Source organism: Neopsephotus bourkii, unplaced genomic scaffold (genome assembly GCF_033783945.1).
Source record: "Neopsephotus bourkii isolate Nb327-2 ecotype Australia unplaced genomic scaffold, CSIRO-AGI_Nbou_v1 NB_718, whole genome shotgun sequence".
In the NCBI taxonomy this organism is placed as follows: Eukaryota; Metazoa; Chordata; class Aves; order Psittaciformes; family Psittacidae; genus Neopsephotus; species Neopsephotus bourkii.
The window spans coordinates 796502-804349 of record NW_026901217.1 but is presented as its reverse complement, the minus strand read 5'-3'; the positions used below and the strand labels follow the sequence as shown (position 1 = coordinate 804349).

Here is a 7848-nt window from a genome sequence, read left to right as displayed (position 1 = left end):
CACCTACAGTCCCCTCAGGGTACCTGTGCTAGGCTGCTCACACTTGACAAAATCTCTGTGAAATAACAAATAGTATTTGTTTCGAGACTTTGTGGGAGATGTTTTCTTTTCCTTTGAGTATTGTCGAATATAGCAGGGCCAGAGGAGGCAACTGTGAATACAATTTGTGGGGTATGGGCCCAAGCTAAGTGACCTGGAGGAGCTTTTGCATTATCCCCTGCACACAGAGAGAGTTATACGAGGTGTACTAGGGTAAAAGTAAAATCTTGCGTGCGTGGCTCTGGATGGTTTCTGGGAGTGTACAGTAGTCTGCAGATCATATGGGATGATCTGGATGGTCTTCTGGAAGTTGGAGTAATTGAAAATTTGCCCTCATTTTATTCGAGGCTTAATTTTTAAACTCCAAAATGGCCTATGCTCTGTAGGGCAAAAAAATAAAAGCAACTATTAGCCATACAAATTCCTGTATCATTTTGTTTTTCTGTTTTTATCCTCTCCAACAAGTACAGCATGGCATCATGTATCTTAGTTGGCTTCTTCTGAAATCAGGCACCTTCAGCGACTCGATGCCCCTTTCTCACAGCACTGAGGAAGTGATTCATTACCGACTGGGAGAGAGGACACTGTGCAATGGGTATCTGTTATAACTTGATTTCTTTGTGCTGGTTTATTTGCAATTTTTCTAAATAAGAAACATTCCTGTGGAGTGGGAGTGGTGTCAGTTTTGTGATCAGATGCAGCCTGCAGCAAAATAAGCATGGAAACGGTAAGGAAGACCTTATGTTTACTCTCTGAAGCTTTTAGTTCAGTGTAAGGTAAAGGTCATTCTGGAGAACCATGTCAAGATTTCTAGTGAGGGTGGCAGACATCTAACATAACCAGAGAACCAGGAGGTTTAAAAAGGAGTTAAAACTACAAGGGGGGGAAAAATTCTAGAAGTATTTTTAGAAATCTGAGTTTAATATTTGAACATAAGGACAATCTGAACTGGGCAGTACACACACTGCAGAAAGCTTAGAGTGTAAAATTATCTGTCCTGTTACTGTTTAGCAATGCAGCAGGACAAACCCAGCCTTCTCCCCTCCCTTGTGTTTTGCAACCTCCTTGGTAAAGTGAGATGATACTTAGCAGACACTTACATACTAGATTAAAAGAAAAATAGAATAACATATAGCTGAAAGAGCAAGCCTTAACAGATACAAGTGATAATACCAATTTCTGAATCATTTCCTGAAACCTCATTTTCCTTTGAGGTGTCTCATTCCTACTGAAATTGGAAGAACTCAAATGAAAGTTATTACGGAGGTCACTGTAATCGGGAAGTGTAAATTCAAAAAGAGCCCTTTAAACATTGAAAGGAGACTGTAAAAAGTGCTTTTCATCACATATCCTCCCAACGCTCCTCATTGCCCAATTCAGAATGATGTGCATTTTCTTCTTTGGTAGTCAAGGTTTTAGAGTTTGTGTACTGTCTGGTACACAAAGTATGAGGGCAAGCGAAGCTCTGATTCTGAAGCTGTTGGCTTCTTATCTGGTAGGCAGATATGCAGGATCAAAAATCTTCTGTGTTTGGAGCACTAAATGGATGAGAACTGGAGATACAGCATCATTTTCTTCTACTGGACAGAAGATTTGGTGGAAAGTTGCCCTTGATCTTCAGCCTACATCAAATCAGTAGTTCAAGAGTCTCTTGTTCTAATTATATCAAAAGAGCACCACCATGACATGCTAGTTGCTACTCTTTCTCACTATGCAAAGGTAAAAGGTAAAATGACAAAGCAGGGTGCCCTTTGGGGGGGCAGTGGCTTGTCTGGGAGCGTTGGCTGAACTGTGACTGATGTTTACTTCTTTTTTAAATGCAGAAGTAAGCATGATCTGCCTCACTAGCTGGTGTAAAGGCCTTCCACGAGAAAAGTGGATAAAGAACATGTAAGAATTCGGCTTGGCACTTCCAGAGGATGCCTCTGACGTTTGAAACTGGATAATGCAGTTCAGAAAGGGCGTTTACAAGCTGATCATGATACAGCTCTCATCAGCTTGGGTCAGGCCTGCATTTCCCACCTTGTAGATGTTTATTTATTTATAATCTGACAACTTTGAAAAGCCTATAATGGTATGGTAGTATTTCTGAATAAGCAGATAATGACAAATTTTACTATTGTTTTTACTTCATATTTAAGATGAGCTCCTAAAAATCAAACTTGCTTTTAGGGTCTGCTGGAAAAACCAGGCTTGTGTCAGGCAGTCATTTCCCAATGCAATGGGCACTTTGCACCCTGGCTGCTGGGGTTTACCCTTCTCTCCCCAGCAGGAAACTAAACTATTTCAAGTGTTAGTGAAAAATTTTTTCCAGAAGAGCCAAAGCAACTGAGCTTCCCCAGCAAGCTGCTAGGTCAACTTTGGGCGCTCTGTCCTCCATTGGTACCTCTTATTGCTCTCAGGTGCCAGGGCTTTTGCACCTATGCCTCTTCACAACTCACCGGTTCCAACTGATCCTGCCAGTGTTTTGAGGGTGGTGTTACTTAACTTTTAAATTAGGATGGGGGAGGGAGGTGAGAAGGGTGAAAAGGCAATCAATTTAAGATTGCTTTCTTGAAATGAAGCTGTAAAAGTATTAACATTTGCATGCCAGTTCCGACATCTGGGCACAAGTGGCTCCAGGAACTTTTTGCCTGTATAGGAGATGACTTCTCCATGGCTTAGGACAGGTAGTGTGGCTTCACTGCCACTTCTAGGACTCTAGGAGTGTGTCTGGGTGCAGGATGGAACAGCTAAGACTATCAGGGCATGCCTGTCCTTGTCCTGGTGATGCTCTTACTTGCAACTTGATGCTGGAACAGTCTTAAGATAGCTCTAAAAGATGACTGACAAATGTGTGACATTTCTGGCTTAAGAAGAAATAATAAAACATTAGAAAACTACATATGCAGGCACTGAAAATGTGGACCATAGTGCCTGAATGTGTCATTAGGCAAATGGTATCAGTGTGTATGATTTCCATGCTTTTGTTTCCGTTTCAGATTTATAAGCATTGTAGTCAGTTATTCACCAAAGTTAATAAAAGGTGCTGGTAGCAGGCTTCAAGACTCAATTCTTGTATTCAAAGAAGATATTCAGCAGAGGTAGTGACAATGTTCACTTTCCCTTCATAAGTGCCTTTATGCTTAGTCGCCATCTCTTAGATGTTAAAGGGCAGTTCAGTCATGATGTTTGTTGAATCCTTGCCCTTTCTACTTAAATTGCCTACAGGGAAGGTGACTAATTCTGGCTTCCTGGGATGTAAGCAGGAAGGACTGTTTTTTAAGCACCTTTTTTTTTTTCCTCCAAAAATCTTATGATTTATAAAAATGTTTCTCATTTTACTGAAAACTTTCTCTACTACAGTAATTTCCTTATGCTGAAGCATAGATTGTCATGACCAAATACTCTTTGCTGTTTTTACAGAGGTGTTTTTATTAGGAATAGCTCCTAAGTGGGCCATGAGACTGTCTGCCTGGCACAGAGACAAGAAATGCTTACTTCCAACCTTGCACCCAGCATCCTCAATCACATAATGATGAAGAGTAGAGCTCCATCCCTCCAACATGCTGACTCATGTACCTCTGCTCAGCACATAAGTCAGGGGCATTTACGTCCTCCGTGAAGCATAAAAATACCTTATTTTATAGCTCACAGGCAACAATATTTCTCCTCCTGCAACTGGTCATGCACCTAGAACATTATCACATTCTTAGCAGTTAATTTTAGGAAGGAGAATAAATAGTGGGCTGCCAAGATTATCTGTATATTTAGCATCTTGATATACTTAGGTGTGTTCTTAATTGTTCATTCTTTGGCAATGGTAGATAAATGGCTTTTTTTTTTTTTCTTTGTGAAGTAACAAGACGTTCATTTGAGCAGCTTATTGCTCCTAAGAAAGTGACTGTAGAGAAAAATCACTCAATTCACAGAATCATAGAATGGTTTAGGTTAGAAGGGACCTTAAAAATCATGCATTGCCAAACCCCCTGCCATGGGCAGGGACACCTTCCACTAGACCAGGTTTCTCAAAGCCCTGTCCAACCTGCCTTGAACACTACCAGGGATGGTGAATATACAGCTTCTCTGGGCAACCTGTGCCAGATCACAGAAGGCTAGTCTGTTTCTGGCTGGCTTCCACTTTCTGTGGTGGGTTTATATGTTTTGCACAGTTAATCTGGGGCCAAGCAACCATTAAGCAGAAGGGATCTTCTTTATAGTAATTAATTTCTGCAATAGTCTTGTGCAAAGCACATTGTAGCAGGAGATATATACCAAACAGCAGGTTCCTATCCTGCAAACTGTAGGATTTTAGAGAACACACAAAAAAAAAAAAAAGATAAGAACACAGAATGTTGAGGGCTTGTATTAGCTGAAATCTTATGTGGGATCTTAGGTAAATAGAGCCCATTTCATTCACTGTAGTCTGTTTGGAGAAAAACTCAGGAAAGATCCAGGTCACCATTGCTCAACGTTTTTTACTAATAGTGCAAAGAGGATATTAGAAGATACCATTTAGATATAATAGCTTTTTTTATTTGCCGTGCACTGATTTAGCATTAATAAAAACAGATGTACTTCTTGTTTTCTGAAAGTAGCAGGAGCTGTGGTGTTTTCTTGTGTTCCTCTTTGGTGTTGCTTTCCTTCTATTTTCACATCCATAGCTCAATACAGATTTCACTGCCTCTCAGTGTTGAACCTTGAGCCAGCCTAAACAAAAGGAAGCGCGTTACCACAGTGAATATGAGGCAGAAACCACCTTTCCACTGAGGGAAATTTCAGGAAAACCAGCAAATCAAAGAGGGCACTGAGGCAGCAGTTCTGGGAGTATGGTCACCTTCTCCACAAGGACCTCTATGTTGTCTCATAGACCATCTGTCTAGCCTGGACCTGCCATGTTAATGTGGATCTGTGGCTTCCAGGGTGGAGCTAGGCTGCACTCCATCAGCTGGAAATATGGGTAGGCGTGCTGGGATTGGCCTAAATACCTATAGAAAGACTTATCCCAGATCCTCCTTATTCTGTTAGAGAGCTCCACTAGGGCTGTCAATAAGGAAATGGTCTCTCACCCCAACCCAGACACCACAGAGAACACCTGAAACCATAGACTGTCCCATTTTATGACTACCTGCTGCTCACAGTCTGATCATCTGGCAGGATCCCACCCAGCTTCTCTCCCTGAAGCCCCTCTAGCATTGCTGCAAGAGTTGCCTGGAGGACCAGGCTTACTCCCTGCAGGAAGAGGGACCACTAGACCACTCTTCACCTAGAGCTATCTTTAAACAGCCAGTGCTCAGCCTCTTATGCCGGATGAACCTTTTCCTTCTTTTTATCTACATTGTAGTATAACATGGATTATTAAAAAAAAAAAAAAAAAAAGCAAAAAAGCTTTATTTTGCTGCTTTGTGGCAATTTAATCTCCTCTTAACATATTTCTCACACCAGTAGTTCGTGATCAAGGGGTTGAAACCTTGTGTTTTGTTTTCAATATTCTGTGAGCAAAGGAGTAAGTATGACTGGTATTGAAATAGAGAGGAATCTGCTTTCTAAGATCGAAATAGTTTATCATCCTCTGCCCTTCTCAGTATGTTCTCATCTTTTGTCAGTTCTTTTATTAAGGGCTGCTGTGCATAACTGGTTGTTTGTTTACGGGCAGAAATGTAACTGTCAGGATGGTTAAGGGGTTCTGGTCTTATATACATTTTTGACCTATATTTAATACTGCCTCGTATTTCTTTTCTTACGTATCTAATTGCCATTCCCAGTTTGCACTGTCATTAATTCCCCATGCCATTTAACTGATGCTGTTATGAACTCATCGCAGCAGTGATTTAGAAGCTCTCCTACCTACCAGAAGTTTTGTGAATGAAATCAGAGATTTGTCCCCATCTGCAAGGCTTGGGGATTGCCCTGTTCTCAGTTGCATGAGAGAATTAGATTTTGACAAGCATCCAGAATAAAAGTGCCCCAGAAACTGCTGGCAGAAACAACAGTTAGCCTTTCAAAACTAGGGGAATAATATTTTTGGTGCTAGTCAGAAGACCTTATAAGAGGAGAGCTGGATGAGTTTTGGCCTCTGACTTGTCAGGTTTTGTCCTTCAGTTAACACCTCCACAGAAGGGCATTTCTCCAGAGCAAACTTGCTGATAGGGAGGAAAAAAGAAATTGCAGTATAAAGGAAGAAGAAAGGCTTAAAATGGAGAAAAACATCATCTTTTCCCTCTGAAACTTCCACCAAATCCTTTGATCTGTTTTTGGAGTTTTGATCTCTGTTGAGGAAGATGAAGCAGTATCCCTTACAAATGTTTGCAGAGGTGTCTGTGGTTTGGTTTGTTAATACCAGACAGCCAGATTCATTATCTGGTTTTGCTCCATCAAAATACTAGACCTGGAGAAAAGGGGAAAGACTAGCAGTCATTATGCTAATGAAGTTGATTAATGTGTGAAACCAAAGCTTAAAATCAAATGCATCCTGTCATTTTGGCCAAGCTGCCATAAAAAATCCTTTTCCTACTCTATGGCATGATGCTAAAAAATACTGTCAATTGCTTAGATTTCAGCTCAGGATTATGTTTTCATTCCTATTTGTGTGGTAGCTGTTAAACAATGTTATGAGATTTTACAAGGACCAAATCCTCCACGTGAGTGGCCCCACTGAGATGGATTTCAGCTCAGTAACACACAGGTAAATGCAGATTAGCTCCTTCAAAGGCAATGGAATAAGTCCAGATTATGGTGGTGTAACGAGGTCACTAACATTATTATGACTATTTTCAGGGGGTGGGAGAAGAAAAGGGCACGGGTGGGAGACAAGTTTAAGACATTTGCTTAAACTCTTCTGAGAGAGTCTGAAAGAAACTGTGTTCAGGTTATCAGAATGTGACAGTTCAGGAGGAATTAAAAAGTGACTGTGAAGGTTTTGAACCAAGAGTCAATGAATCAAAATTTCCAGACACCCCAACAGGGTGTTTGGTGAAGAGTGAAGCATCTCAGTACTATACACAGGTCTGTCGTCAGAGCAGTAATAGCATAATTGCACAGGGAAACAGGGTGACTGCTGTGAGCAAATGCACAAGTTGTATAGGAGAAACGGTATCCTTCCTAGGTGGGAAATGGTGACTTTAAAGTACTGTTCTTTTACTTTGCATTTTAAGTTATCTTACAACCAGTCTAGCATTTAGATCACAATATACTTGCTTGAGAAACCACTGCCTGGGAAAATAGCCAAGAGCTAAGAAATTAGTGAAGGGAGAAAACAGGTTTTGTAAATATTGAGCTTCAGAGAACGTATGCTCTAGCCTGATATTTTTACAGTTTTCTTGGGACCGATATTCACATCCTTAAAGCGATACACTTTTATGCTAACACCAGTTACCTCTTTTTGATGGGAAGTGAAAGTGTTTGCATCCCTGGTTCCTTTCACTTTATTTCCTCCTGTGCTCACTTCTCTCCCCATCCCAGTAACAGTTTATACCAACTGTTTTACAGCAGCCAGACTACTGAATTCAAGTTAAAAGTGACACTATTTATATAAATGGTGTCACATAAATAGTCCTTCTATTTTGTCGCTGCCTGCACCTTGAAAAAGAAAATGTAGGTTGGGTGGTTTGCAGTATTGTTTATTACTAAGCTATTCTCTAATTGTGGGGAAAACTGTATGGTTTGCTTTGCAATGAACAGAACTGTAGTCCACTAAATACCATTGAATTAAAACATTCTTGAAGGTTTTAGTTCAGCACCTTATTAGACTGCCAAGATGAATAGTTGTACACATGTTTTAAATAACAACATGTGCCGTTACAAGAGTAGAGCTTGGGCAGAAAAAATCCC

At 40.6% G+C, this 7848-nt stretch overlaps 1 long non-coding RNA gene across 1 annotated transcript; it reads left to right on the top strand.

The window, feature by feature from the left end:
• The first annotated feature begins 1732 nt into the window (after positions 1 to 1732).
• Positions 1733 to 3679, top strand: LOC133212540 (uncharacterized). Its single transcript, XR_009725512.1, has 3 exons — positions 1733 to 1929; positions 3021 to 3122; positions 3447 to 3679. It is a non-coding gene; the product is annotated as an uncharacterized LOC133212540 (long non-coding RNA).
• Positions 3680 to 7848: the final 4169 nt, after the last annotated feature.